At 40.6% G+C, this 15,509-nt stretch overlaps 1 protein-coding gene and 1 long non-coding RNA gene across 3 annotated transcripts in view; one reads left to right on the top strand and one right to left on the bottom strand.

Moving 5' to 3' along the window:
- Positions 1–15,509, bottom strand: part of LOC149459385 (uncharacterized) — a 199,138-nt gene that overhangs the window by 96,604 nt on the left and 87,025 nt on the right. The gene's annotated exons all lie outside the window — the stretch shown is intronic.
- The window catches only part of LIMS1 (LIM zinc finger domain containing 1), a 128,287-nt gene that overhangs the window by 30,113 nt on the left and 82,665 nt on the right, over positions 1–15,509 (top strand). Inside the window, exon 1 of one of the 2 annotated variants that reach the window (XM_089681282.1) lies at positions 13,785–13,832. The exons of the other annotated variant lie outside the window; for it this stretch is intronic. The gene's annotated coding sequence lies outside the window, so the exon portion shown is untranslated. Of the gene's footprint in view, positions 1–13,784; positions 13,833–15,509 lie in introns of those variants that run through there. 2 annotated transcript variants of the gene reach the window in all.

The following is a 15,509-nucleotide window of genomic DNA, read 5'->3' on the forward strand; positions in this document are numbered from 1 at the left end:
CCTGAATACTCCATGGATGCAAGGCATCATTTTGCCTAGGCATGAAATAGCTGAAAAAATGTGAAAAAAAAATGTTTAAAACAAATAGGATATACTTTCCTATCTATTTACTAATAATAGCAGCATAAATGTTAAAAATATTCAATGTTGCGTGAGAGAGTGAAGTTCCACTTTTAAACTGGGTACACACACATGTGTTTTTTTTGTTCAACCAGTGGTTTGACTGAAAAAAAAAATCTGATTCCTTCATCTACACAAACAATATGAATACAGGGATCTCGCCTGTTGTGCTATTGTATGTGTCAGAATGCATTGATATTGCTGCAGTGACTGATCAAATGCTGGTTTGTAAAGCAGGACCATTCAACAGAAGTCAGTCTAACGACTGGCTTCTGTTGAACAGAAGGCTACATATGAATTGAAAGTTGTCCGGTTTCTGCTAAACCAGCCTAATTTTGATACATGTACCCAGCTTGTGTAGCATTATTTAAATGCAACGAGGACACAGACCTGGCCGTGCCACCTTGCAATTCAGCTGTAGAAAAGTAACTTAATACTTCTTGGTTTAAACAGTTTCTTGTGTATATGGCTGCTTTTCTCATGGTAAAGTATTTTCATGGAGTGCCATTTCTGTCTTCTAAAACATACCAGCCTTCTGGAACTAAGTTTTTTTTTTTTTTTAAATTTGATTTTTATACAAGTTTTTTTTTTGCAAATAATTTGGCTCAGATAAGTTGAAAAACTTTAATCACAGGACATTTCAGCTTGATAGTATTATTGCTGCAGATGCCACATGTAATAGCTATATTAAAAGTTTTTCTGCTGAAAATGTGTGCATTACAATTTCTAACATTGACATTTCTGTACCAAAAACCATGTAGTTGAATCCTAATGTACAAATATACATTCTTTCTAGCCATTTACATGAAATACAAGCCTGCTGGAGCTGCAGATTGGATTTTGCATCAGTCACCATTTTTCCATCCCTTTTCTCAGTCTGTACAGGCACATTCACTGTCCGTCCAATTTGGAAATGTTTAGAAGGTGTAAAGTGATTGACGTAATTATAATATTGCAGTTGTACTCAGGAAAGCTAGCTGCTTTCACACTGATCTTTCTTTTCAGCTTTTGCTTTAAAAAAAAAAAAAAACGCTGAAGAAAACCGCCGGACCATGTATTCCTATGGAACTCTTCACACTGATCTGTTGTGGGTATGGTGCATTTTTTTAAAATCCTGCTTGCTGCACTTCTGATACAGTAAAAAAAACAAAGAAGAATAAACACACCTCCCCATTGAAATTAATGGAAAACATGGTGTGGTTTTTGAATACAAAATGCACTGCAAACACGGCAATAACGCATATGCGTTTTTGATATGGATCAGTGTGAAAGTAGCCTAATATTTTATTTGCACAGTTTATTGCCAAAGTAAGTCTTGGTTGTCTTAAAAGTGCATGTTACATTCGTCGGGCCATTGTGGTGTCATTCATCTTCAGTGGCACCCTAGGCCTCACTAAGTTTTTTTTTTTTTTTTTTTTTTTTTTTTTTTCACAGTCCGACTGACCCCCCCACAAAGCGTACAATAGAGCTGTAGGGAGCATCACAGCTGTGGCAAATTTAACATGGCTTGTTGAGTTCACCCTGCTTGTCACTTGTCCATTCAATCAATAGGGCCACATCGCAACTGCGACCAAAACTTTGAAAAGTGATCCACCACAGATCTTACTGAACTTATACTCCAAAGACATGCTGATAGGTTAATTGGATCCTGTCTAAATTGTCCCTAGTATGTGTATGTATGAATATGAGTTAGGGACCTTGACAGTTAGGGACTGATGTGAATGTACAATATATATGTAAAGCGCTGCGTAAATTGACAGTGCTATATATGTACCTGAAATAAACTTATCCTAAAGTAGCCAAATGTGTTGTATGGCAACAAATGGTGCATGCTGCTGTTGTGGTAACATGTATTAGAGCTTTTGGGGTGCCATTCGTTTCACAGTAGTGCGTTGCAACACAAAAATAAGTTAGGTCCAATTTTGAGCATGCAGGGGTGCATTAGCGGCCCATGTAAAATTAATATGCTGTCCTAATCCAGCACCTTGCCATGAGCACAAACACAACTTGCCTTAACACACTGCACAACCGCAAATGAGTTGTGGAGAACAATAGGAAGAGAATAATGCACCACTTCACCCAGAAAATTGTTGCAATCACACGTTTAGGCATTCTCATGTTTGTTTATTTTGTTTGTATGAAACAAAGTGGAGAAACAAAAAGCCAAATCTGACACATTCCATGCAAAACCCCAATAATGGACTGGACAAAATTATTGGCACCTTCTCAAAATTGTAATTAAGTGTTCTTGCATAGCAAGGAACACTTATTGTTATCTCACAAGTATATTCTTATTCTTATAGCAAATTTGCCACGCTAACTCCTCCCACAGTTTTTACACTACAAAGACAAGTAATATATCAAAACGTGCGGATTGTTCCCGATCGGATTGCTATTACTTTGTGGAACGTTTCGCCGAATCATTCACGAAATATCGCGGTTTTTGTGGCGAAATTTTCACATAGGAATGCATTGAGCAGCACAGCACAGCTAGAGTGTGCAAAGGAAAAATCAGAACATGATTTGTAAACTGCCATCACTCTTTCATTTTCAAGCCCACCTACACATATCTTATATCAAAACGTTCAGCTAACCCTGCTGTCACTAAAAATGTTCACGGCTAGGACATACTCTTGATAGTTTTCAGAATATGACCATTTGTTTGCACCTCACCCCTCCCATTGACACTCATTGAAACTCCACTCTAGACACCAGACATTTTAAGGGACGTTTTTAAACTGCGACTGTGCCTTCATTTTTTATCTTTCAGAGACATACTATACATCAAACTGTAGGTATTTTTCTTGTGATTGTCACAATATAAACCTTTTCACGGTAGCTTTTATACTTTTAAAACTACAAGCGTTTGAAGATGGCAATCGCCAGTGAACTTGCCAAGTTTAAAAAGCGTGTTTAGACCTGAGCTAATGACATTCCTGACAGAGTGAGTTGCTCTAGCAACCAAACATGACTCACACGCAGCTGAGTCACACAGGCTGGACTGTGAGATGGTAAATACAAGCTCAAATCCATTTATCCCTCTGTCAGGCTTGCAATGCGGACTGCTTACATGTCATCATTACTTGGTAAAGGTTGCGGCAAGAACACTTTACACAATTTCCCCAGAAATTGTAGATTTTCTAGTTCTTATTCTTATAGCAAATTTACCACCCTAACTCCTCCCACAGTTTTTACACTACAAAGACCATAATATACGGAAACGTGCGGATTGTTCCCGATCGGATTGCTATTACTTTGTGGAATGTTTCGCCGAATGGTTCATGAAATATCGCGGTTTTTGTGGTGAAATTGGTCCCATAGGAATGAATGGCGGAATGTTCCAAACTAGAGTGGGAGCTGACAAAAGCTAGAGTGTGAGCTGAAAAATCAGGACATGATTTGTAAACTGCCATCACTCCCTCATTTTCAAGCCCACCTACACAAATCTTATATCAAAATGTTCAGCTATCCCTGCTGCCACTAAAAATGTCCACGGCTAAGCCATACTCCTGATAGTTTTTACAATATGACCATTTGTTTGCAACTCACGCCGCCCATTGACATTCATTGAAACTCCACTCTAGCCACCTCAAATTTGAAGGGCAATTTCTAAAGTGCGACTGTGCCTTCATTTTTAATATTTCAGAGACATACTATGCATCAAAATGTAGGTGTGGGTCTTGTGATTCTCACAATATAAAGCTCTTCATTGTAGGATTTATAATTTTTAAACTACAACCGTTTGAAGATGGCAACCGCCAGTGAAGTGAGCAAGTTGGAGCAGTTTGTTTTTAACCACTCTTCTCTGCCCTTGCTGTAGAGTGAGTTGCCATAGGAACCCAGGTGTGTGAGCAGGAAGCAGAGTGACCAAAGCTAGAGTGTGAGCTGAAAAATAAAAGTTGAAATGCATTTCTCACTCTATCAAGCTTGCCATGGGCACTTTTTAAATTTGATCAATCAATTGGTTAGTGTCATGTTTACTATCTTTACTCACTGCGCCCACTCCACACAGTTACTCCGCCCACTCCAACCTTTTCACAGTTACTCCGCCTACTCCAACCACACAACAGTTACTCCGCCCACTTTCCCCCCAAATGTCAGGATGGTACAGATATCCCCCAAATGTCAGGACGGTACAGATATCCCCCAAATGTCAGGACGGTACAGATATCCCCCAAATGTCAGGACGGTACAGATATCCCCCAAATGTCAGGACGGTACAGATATCCCCCAAATGTCAGGACAGGACAGATATCCCCCAAATGTCAGGACAGGACAGATATCCCCCAAATGTCAGGACAGGACAGATATCCCCCAAATGTCAGGACAGGACAGATATCCCCCAAATGTCAGGACAGGACAGATATCCCCCAAATGTCAGGACAGGACAGATATCCCCCAAATGTCAGGACGGTACAGATATCCCCCAAATGTCAGGACGGTACAGATATCCCCCAAATGTCAGGACGGTACAGATATCCCCCAAATGTCAGGACAGGACAGATATCCCCCAAATGTCAGGACAGGACAGATATCCCCCAAATGTCAGAACAGGACAGATATCCCCAAAATGTCAGAACAGGACAGATACCCCCCAAATGGCAGGACAGATACCCCCCAAATGGCAGGACAGATACCCCCCAAATGGCAGGACGGTACAGATATCCCTCCAAATGGCAGGACGGTACAGATATCCCTCCAAATGGCAGGACGGTACAGATATCCCTCCAAATGTCAGGACGGTACAGATATCCCTCCAAATGTCAGGACGGTACAGATATCCCTCCAAATGTCAGGACGGTACAGATATCCCTCCAAATGTCAGGACGGTACAGATATCCCCCCAAATGTCAGGACGGTACAGGTATCCCCCAAATGACCCCTTTTTGCAGAGTAGACAGTCCGACGTACTTCATAAGAGGAATGGCGAGTTTTTTGAAGTTGTATTTTTTTTGTCATTTTTTGGAAAATTAAAAAATTTAAAAAATTAGTTTCACTATTTTTTTTTTTTTTTTTTACATATTGTCACCAGTGCAGTACAGCGTCATCATATAACTGGCATGGCGGAGATCAGGGACAATGAGTGGTGACAGTAAATTATATATTTTTTTATTATTTTTTTTAAGATTTGTTTTTCATATTTCACTATGACCAAAGTAGTACAATGTTACCATAGTAACATTGTACTACTTTGGGGAAGTGATCAGTATTTTTTTTTTTTTTTTCCGCAATTTGCTTATAGCAAAGAATTACTTTGCTATAAGCAAGCATTTACCTGAATGACATCGATTCATTCAGGTTTTTTTTTTTTTTTGGTGCTTAGCTGTGATTTGGCCACAGCTAATCACATGACATGTGCATGTGACCTGCTGTGACCATTCACAGCTAGGCAGTAGTATACAATGGATGGTATGAATGAAGCCATCCATTGTATACAACTGTCATGTGACCTGCTGTGATTGGTCACAGCAGGTCACATGGTACCGGCAACGGGGGGCGGTACTCAGATCTGTCATTGGCTGTGTCCGAGGTACACGGCCGGTGACAGATCGCGCCGCTCTGCAGGAGCGCAATCTGCGCATGTGCGGGAGGACGCTGTGTGGTGTCCACCTGGAACGCTGATGACATTTCCCGCCCGCCATTCGGCCATAGGGCGGGTGGCAAATGGTTAAAGCAGAATCCCCCCTCCCAACCTTTGTAGTTAAGAAAGCTGTCATTTTACAGGCGGTTGCCGTGGTCCTGCTCCTGTGTCCAGCTATGGCATGAAAAGTCAGTTGAGAGCTCTCATAGGCACACTGGTGACAGTTATCAGCACAGGTATGATTTGAATGTTACTGGCTGAACCTGCTCATTTGCATATCTTTGCAAAGGATTCTGGGAAATGGGTTTTGCCACCTCAGGATTGATCAAATCTGAATTATTTGTGTTTTTAGATGGTTTATAGAGCCAGAAATATTTGGAAGTGAACATACAAGCCAAAAGAAAGATTTTAATGTTAAATTCAAATTTGACTCTCCATAGGTTGATATTTTGGTAGTTCGGACGGTTTAAAAAGACTCGAAGCTTACTGAGCAGATGGAGAGGTTGGGAAAGCTCAATGGACACCAGGTGAAGGATCTCTCTGGGGCCGAATCAGTGACACTGATGTGAAGATTCCTCTGAGGGGAAGTTCATTGATACTGATGTGAGGATCTCTCTGAAAGAAGTTCAGTGATTACTGACAGGAGTGATACATAAGGATCTCTCTGGGGAAGTTCAATGATACTGACAAAGAGGATGTCACAGAGAAGTTCAGTGACACTGAGGGCAATACAGACTTCTCTGAGCCCCATTCCAGAACACTTGGAAGTTGAGCATTGTTCCCTGCCTCTCTTTTTTAGGTGTTCCTGCATTGCAGACCCCTCCCTGTTATCTCACATATAGATTCTTATTATTATAGCCACCCTAACTCCTCCCACAGTTCTTACACTACATAGACAGTAATATACCGAAACGTGCGGATTGTTCCCGATTGGTGGGCTATCACTTTGTGGAACGTTTCGCCGAATGGTTCACGAAATATCGCGGTTTTTGTGGTGAAATTGGTCCCATAGGAATGAATGGCGCAACTAGAGTGGGAGCTGACAAAAGCTAGAGTGTGAGCTGAAAAATCAGAACATGATTTGTAAACTGCCATCACTCCCTCATTTTCAAGCCCACCTACACATATCTTATATCAAAACGTTCAGCTATCCGTGCTGTCACTAACAATGTCCACGGCTAAGCCATAGCCCTGATAGTTTTCACAATATGACCATTTGTTTGCAACTCACGCCGCCCATTGACATTCATTGAAACTCCACTCTAGACACCTGAAATTTGAAGGGAAATTTTTAAACTGCGACTGTGCCTTCATTTTTCATATTTCAGAGACATACCATGCATCAAAATGTAGGTCTGGTTCTTGTGATTCTCACAATATAAAGCTCTTCGCTGTAGGATTTATAGTTTCAAAACGACAACCGTTTGAATATGGCAACCGCCAGTGAAGTGAGCAAGTTGGAGCAGTTTGTTTATAACCATGCCTCTCCTGTAGAGTGAGTTGCCATAGGAACCCAGGTGTGTGAGCAGGCAGCAGAGTGACAAAAGCTACTCCGCCCAGTTACTCCGCCCACTCCAGTTGTAGACTACTGGTGGAGGCAAGAACACTTCACACAATTTCCCCAGAAATTGTAGATTTTCTAGTTAACAATTGCATTCCATGTTTGATGCTCCTGTAATTTGTAATTAAACTCACCTGTATCAATTAACATGTGCTGACAATCTAGAAATCACACCGGCAACCAGGTAAAATGGTGAACAAATTGACCTTACCTTTCTGTTTTGTGTCTGTGTGCTGCATGGAGAAGCGAGAGCTGCCAAGAATTGTCTGAGGATTTGAGAACATTTTTTGGGTCCAGACTATTGTTGGGGTTTTGCGTAGAATGTGTCAGATTTTACTTTTTATTTCTCCACTCTTTTGTGTCCTACCAATACAAACAAAAGAAATAAACATGAGAATGCCTAAACATTTGCAATTGCAACAATTGTCTGGGTGAAGTTGTGCATTATGTGACAGAAATGCAGGGTGCCAATATTTTTGGCCATGACTGTATATATACTCTAATAATCCCCTGTATCTATGGGATCCCCACTCCCCGAACCCCTACCACCCCTCCTGGTAGTAGGCTATATTCACATCTATGAGGTTTGCGGTGCGTTTTTGAACATGTGTTTTTGATGCATTCGCATTTTTGGTAGGAATGCACCGATATATCGGTGGCCAAGTGTTATCGGCATTTTGCTGATAGGAAAAAAGGTGCTGATACATGCAAAGTCGCGCCTCATAGATTTTCAGTCTAAAAACACCCCCTAGTGACTTCAATGCAAAATCACATCCCATAGACTTTCATGCAAAGTCGAATCCCCATTGACTTTGATGCAAAAGCGCCCCTTGGTAACTTCAATGTAAAATTGCCAGCCACATTAACCACTTCCTGTCTAGCCCAATGGCTGCAAGAATGCAGCCAGAGAGAAGGAGAAATTATTGCTTTTACAGCCTTTATGGGTGTAAAAGCAATCGGTGTAAAAAAAAAAAAACCCTCCCACAAGTAGTACAGTATCACTGCTAGGGTGACAGTATGTGAAAAAAAACATAAATAATATAAAAATGTAAAAACAAAAAATTTTAGAAAAATTATAATTTTTGGTTATAAACTAATTTGGGTTATTTTTTTTTATTTTTTTTTACGAAAAAGATAACTGAATAAATTTTGGCCAAAATTTCTTCAGAAAGATTATTTATTTGCAACATTTTATAAGAAACACTTTCTTTTCAAAATTTTTGGACTTTTTCATTTATATAGCATAAATAATAAAAATCCCAGTGGTGAATAAATACCACCAAAACAGAATTTTATCTGTCTCAAAAAAAATGGTAAATTCATATGGGAACAGTGTTGCATGACCGCGCAATTGTCATTCAAAGTGTGATGGCGCTGAAAATTGGCCTGGACAGGAAGGGGGTAAAAGTGTCTGGACTTGAAGTGGTTACATTTTTAAAACATTTTTAAACTGTCCATTTCGGTCTTCAGCCAAGTGCATGCTGAATTTTTGGTTTCGGCGCCAGATTTTTTAACTTCGGTGCACCACTAGTTTTTTGTTAAGGAGTGGGCAGCCGCCCCATTCGTAACAACCAATGATTCATCGGCTGTCAAAGAATGGCATGGGGACCTTCTGAAAATCCATACCAGACCCTAGCAGCTCAGGGAAAGAAGGGGACAGGTGAGCAGGAAGGAGGGCGGTGGGGGTGCTCTCATCTCTCCCAACCCCCCCCCCCCCTCTTCCTGACCTGCCAGGCTGTGTGCTCGGATAAGGGTATGGTATGGATTAGGGGGGTGCGCGCCGTGTGGTTTTAATTTTGACATGGGGTTCCTCTTAACGGACCTGAAGGGCCAGGTATGGATTTGGGGGACCCCCATGCTGTTTTTTTTTTTTGTTTTGTTTTTTTTGTTTTTTCCTCAAATTTTCTTTTGTTCACACTCCAGCTGTCAGCAGGGGACCCCACTGGCTGCAAAAAACTCAAGAACGTAACACTTGCATTCTTGGTGTGCGTCCATTGAAGCTTATCAAACCAGAAAAGACCCTTTCCAAAAACACAGCAGCTGAAAAACTCATAGTTGTCAACCTAGCCTTATTAATAAGAAAAGCCATTGTGCGATATGTTGACATGCGTTTCTTACGCATAAGATCCATGACCAGTGATACCAATGCACGGGAGTGACGTGGTCTTGGGCCAGTTATGTACAGTATATTCCTCTTGTCAGGATTACTGTATATATCAGCTAACTTAGTTGGGTTTTATGGATTTCTGGAAGCTCTCCTGGTGCTCCTCCTAAGAGTTGTATACATGTTTGTTTGTTTTTTTTCCAGTGTGTGGAAATTGAACTTTATAGCATAGCAGAAAACCTTGACCTGTATGAGCAAACTGCCAGGATCCTCTTCCTTTTTTTTTTTTTTCTCTCCTTTTCCTAAAGGCCCATTACAGTATTCTCAAAATTTTCTCTAGCAATTGGCTTTTAAATGTTTTACATTTTTTTTACACACCTAATCTAAGAATATATTTACTATGTATTTTCTGAAACAGTCTTTCTTTTCCCCACAACTGTTGCTGTTTCCATAAGTTTTCAAAACTTAAAAAGAAAAATGATGTCTGAGCTGTCTTATGTAAAATATATGTACAGTATTTTGGCCAGATGGATTGAATTTCATTCTACTCCTCTGACCGTTTCAGATTTCCTTTTATGGATACTGCCTTACTGAACTGCATTTGGCATGTTCCTTTGAGCCCTGTAGGGGGCAGATCTGCTTAAATTGTCATCTGTCAGGCATTTTCATGCTGGTAGCTGGAAATAAAGACTTTAAAGTTGTTGGATAAAACTGTTTTGTTTAATTTTTTTTTTCTCCGCCACACTAGGGTCATGGTTCTATGCAGTTTTCTAGTATGCATTAATCTTATACCTGACACATCTTCATTGACTGCACTGAGGCTCCTATTAGCTCATGTATAACAAGCGTATGTATGTTTTGCGAGGCCATAGTACACTGTGAGCTCCACGCCTATAAACATCTGCCAACATTGACAGCTGTCAGTGGACCTCTGTGCATTTTTGTTAAATGGGGGTTCCTGCATAACACAATCTGTGTTATCACAGACCTACTCATGGGCAGATATTTCTCCCACTGATATGTGAGCCTACACTGACAGATGCAGAGTCGAGAATGATCCTGATGGGTCCATTGATAGCTAGATGTTTTCATGGACCTTTTATACCTGTAGAAAAAATGATTTCTGTTCTAAATTGCACAGAAATCAGTGGGCTTTAGTTACTTGGACTTTGTTCTTAAAGCCTGTGTATATTGTATTTTTCTTTTCTTTTTTTTTAAATGTTGAATTTATTCCAACATTGTACATGATAGTACCAGAACAAAATCAAGTTAAGAAGCGATTGTAAAAGATCTGGACGCATGTCTATTATGGGAATATAAGATGGGTCACGTAACATTACTCAGTGTTGTCTTTTAGGGTCATAGTAGTGGTATTGCTCTACATTCAGTCCGAAGACTGTGAACTAAAGGCTTTTTTTAAAATTATTATGATTATTATTGGAGTGGAGGAATTAGAACCACTGTGTGGTTTTTATTGCTGTCTGTATTCCTGTTTGGGAGATTTAGGCCTCATGATCTCCCGTAGATGTTAAGCTCTCCTGGCAGCAGAAAAACCTTAAATGTGGCAGAAACGCAGTGCCGCGTTTAGCTGCGTTTTAGCATTTGGACATTTTTATTCCTTTGATTGTCCAGAGTATTTTCCATTGACATGAATAAACACCCAAACGGTAAACACGGCTAGTGTTTAGATGCATTTATGTGTTTAGATGCATTTATGCGCTCCTTTTTTTTTTTTTTTTTTTTTTTGTACGTTTAGCATTTTTGTGACCAAAGCATTCTTCTCCTGAATGCAATTCTTTTGCGTTCAGGATTTGAACGTTTAACTGCCTCTAAACTCTGCTGCTCCTAAACTCTGGTAAAAGCCTATGTGTACATGGTCACATAGTCTTTAATTGAGTTGAGTTCATGGACTTCGGCAAAAAAATGCCAAAAGCTCCTAGGCAGCAGTGTACACAAGGCCTTACCCCCTCTATAGTTATATTTAACAATACAATATATACTTACTTAAAGTCTCCTTTCATGTTGTAAGTGGTACCTGTCTGCTAGTCATCTCTCTCCACAACTCCCTGGATTCTCTGCATGCTTTGCTGCTTTTCCTCTGCTGTTTACTTTTCAATGTCTAAGGGCTCATGTACACTGCTGTTGCTAAACTGAGGTTTAGGAGCAGTTGTGCATTTTTTTTTTTTTTTTTTTTTTCAGAAGCCCCTCAACTCTCCTTTTTTGTTTTCCTTTGTGTCAATGTACACAGTTGTTTACAGGCAGCTGAGGTTACAGGTATTTTTTTGAAAGCACAAAAATCACTATCAGGAGTAGAGTTTACCAGAGGTTTAAACGCTTGTAAACGCATTTATGCGAATTTGCATTTAGACTTGTTTTTGGGCTGGTCCATATCCAGATGCACAACGTTTTCCATGTATTCAGATGGACCTAGTACACCAGTGCAGTCATTTCCAAGTTTCGCGTGCAGGAGAAAATGGTAGAACTGTACTGGAACACATCAAAACACTGCAGAAAAGCACAAGGAGTGTTGTGTGCAATCTACAATGCATCCGGAGGCATTACAGCACTATGTAGCTCCTCCCACAATGCCAAGCATGTTTCACGAGCCACTTTTGCTACAGTTGCAACACCCATCAGAAGGTACTGCTCTCTCTACTTCTGCTCTATTTCTCACAAAATGTCTGAAATAGTTAATTATTTACTATTTTTCAGTGCATTCTGGGCATTTGGGAGGGTCTCCTGAGGTTATCTTTTAAAAACTCTTGTAAACACAAACGTGGATAAATGCGGCTAAACTGACGTTTTTAACCTACATTTTGTAGCAGGCAGTTTCCAGCGGTCAGAAAAGTTTTTCAGACGCCACGTGTACATAAGCCCTAAGGCTTCATATACACTGACCGCTCCTAAACTTGCGTTTTTAGGTGTTTTTGGTGTGTTTTTTTTTTTTTTATTGCCAAAACTCCTAAAGTCAACTCCATCAAAGCCTATATTTTCATGTACACATAGGCTTTTAGTGAAGTTTAGGAGCTGCCGCATTTAGGTGAGGTTAAACCTCCCTCTCCTGAACACGGAAGAATTGCACTAAGGATAGGAATATTTTGACCACAGGCTGTGGGAAAATGCAAAATGCAGTACCTTGTTTATATGCGGTTTTGCCACATTTTTATTTCCCGCGGTCAGGGTAGGCTATTGTACATGTAGCCTTAGGATTACATATCCCATTATCCCATGATGCATTGCAGTGATTCCTGTACTGACTCAGCACCAGAAATTCTTCCTGTCAATACCTCTGCAGTACAGAAGGAAGGCTCTATGAAATGTTTGACACGACAGTGTCTACTCACAGGGAATAGTGATTGTGTCACCTAATTCAAGAAAGTAAATGTGTGGGGATCTTCACAAAGTGAGTTTAGAAACTTCAGGACCATTCAGATTAATAGGAGTAGGCTAGAAGTAATTGAAGAGCAATGTGAAAATGAATATACAATTTTAAATGTTGACATTGAGCGTAGAAATGCTGTAAGAGCTGCTATGGGATCCATTTTGTTTGTTGCCCATGGTGGAATTGAGAGATCTTCTAGAAACTGGTATTGTCAGAATGAATCCGTTTTAAAGCAGCCCCATACAAGCTGACAACTTGGCACTGATGTATAGTATTCACCATAGGTTGCTCAAGGATACCTGCAGCTTTAGTGTTAAAGTGCTTCTAAAGGCTCAAGGTTTTTATACTTTCATACATTCTATGCATGAAGGTAAAAAACCTGTGTGCAACCCCCTCCCCCCAACCATACTTACCTGAGCCCCATCACAATCCAGCGATGTGCACTAGCTCCTCTGCTCTCTGGGGACTCTACCCCTCATTTGCTGGGACAGCAGTGGGAGCCACTGTGGGGAGAACAGGCCCGTCCCTCCTTATCCCACTGTGTAATATTTGGGTTGTCCGGTGGTTAGGAAGAATGTACCTCTACTGCAGAAATAGACTACCTGTAAGCTTTAGGAGTGCTGGTTATCAAGTTCCTAGGATTTGTCCTTCCCTCTTCATCGTGTGCGATCTTGCGTCAAGACATGGTTTCCAGCATGGTAGTGAGAATGGGGTAGGTTGGCAGAGTAGTTAAGGGGGTTTGGTACAATGGTGAGTTGCCTGCACTGAGAAGCTGTTGGCTGTACCTCCAGCTGGAGTCAACTAGACGATAATTTGAGAAGATTCATTTTTGTTAAAAACTGTGTGTGTGTTTGTAGTAATACCACTGCTTTTTGAAGGACAAGCCTGCTTGTTTAACCTCTTACGCTTTTGTGGTTTTAAAAGCGGAAGTACTGCCCAGGAAACTGGTTTGTGTGAGTCAATATTTAGTAAATTAAGCTGGGAGTTGCTTTGATCTATGCTAGTCATGTGTATGCTGCAGATGGATATTTGATGCTCAGGCTATGGAGGAAGAATTCTGTCCTGTTTAACAAATACAGAAAAGGTAGGTGGTCACATGGCTTTTTTTTTTTTTTTTTCTTACAAAAGCCTCCTAAACTAGCACAAGCATAGAGAACATACAGGAATGGCTACGTTTTTTCATTGAGGGCTTCTACAATATCCAAGCCCCATCTTTATTTGGCTCCCATCATCTCCTCACACGATAACCAAAATATGGGTTCTCCCAGTTTTGTTTTGAAATCAAATTACATTCACATCTGAGCACTCTGGGAACCCGGGCAGAAACCTGTAATTTTTGGTAACACACTAAAACACGCAATTGCACTCTATTATTAATGGCACCCCAAGTGTGGGTAGCATTCTCCTGTTTTGCTGTTTTGTCATGTGGCAGAATGTGGAACACAAAACCATGCTTGGCTCAGTGCCAATAAAAGGTACATGAGCTATTTTGGATTGTGTATTATGTGAATTAGTTGCCCTATGCCGCAGCACAAAAAAAATCATGTTGCAAAGATGTGAATGCAGTCGAAATTTTCTGTTGTGACACACAGGTCTCAAACAATGGCAAAAGTGATGAGATATATATATATATATATATATATATATATATATATATATATATATATATATATATATATGGGTTTTACATGCAGTTGATGTGCATTTTTCTAAATGCATATGTCCTGTGAGGTCACTTTTTTCTTTCCTTGGGCGTCTATGTGCACTCTGCTGCGTTGCAGTGTGTTTGCTCACTGTTGAAAAATGCAGCATGCTGTACTTTTCTGTGCTGCACTGCAATAGTGTGAACTATACCCAAAGGATAGCCTGGATTTTGGACTGTCTATGCAGTTGGAGTGCAGTCCAAAATGCAGCCAACTGCATTCCTTTGCATTTGGCGTGAAAGGGCCCTTAGAAGATGCGGCTGTATGTGGTTACGCAAATAAGGTTGCGATAAGCAGCTGCACATGAATGGACTTTTGCACCAAACGCAGATTATATGCATTCAGAGCATACATGTGTACCACTGCATCCTCCAACTCATTTCAATGGGCCAGGTGTACATAGTGGTAGGAGGTCCTGGTAGAGTGGTTGCACAGGCTCTGCATGAAATATGGCCATGTGCATGAGCCAGTATAAAGCATTGAAACTGACTCCCACCAAACATTCACTGCAGGTGAATCTTCCAGGTGCATGTGTTTTTAAAGGCATTATAATCCTTCCTAGCTGCATTAGATATGCATTGATCATGTAGTTCCATTGTGCGATTTGTTGCCTTGTACGCACAGCCTATGGTTGAGTAAATCTTCAAATTCCTTTTATCAGAGGTTTCTGTTGGTGTTCACACATGAGGCATGTTGCATGGCACTGCTCAGGTTAATGTGGGACTTCTGTCTGTACTATAAGAACTGACACTTCCTGTGAAGAAATTGCATATCCTGTGATCCCTGGGTCTCCCAGTCTAGTATTCTTCGGGTGAAAGCTGCAAAGCAATTAGACCTGGCACAAGCCAAGCATTGAAGGAAAGAGATGTATTTTCATAACATTAGCACTCCTACATTTTGATGCAATACAGAGAAAATGGTGAGACATGGATTGCCCCTTTGGCAAATAGAACAAGCTAGGTAAAGGAATACATGGACAGTAGATCAGCCGGTACTCTGTAACTTTGGGCCCACATGTGTGTCTGCAGTTTGTAAAGTAAACCAAACAGACAAACCAG

This window comes from Staurois parvus, unplaced genomic scaffold (assembly GCF_062004578.1).
Source record: "Staurois parvus isolate SC_StPar_1 unplaced genomic scaffold, SC_StPar_1.0 ptg000262l, whole genome shotgun sequence".
NCBI lineage: Eukaryota > Metazoa > Chordata > Amphibia > Anura > Ranidae > Staurois > Staurois parvus.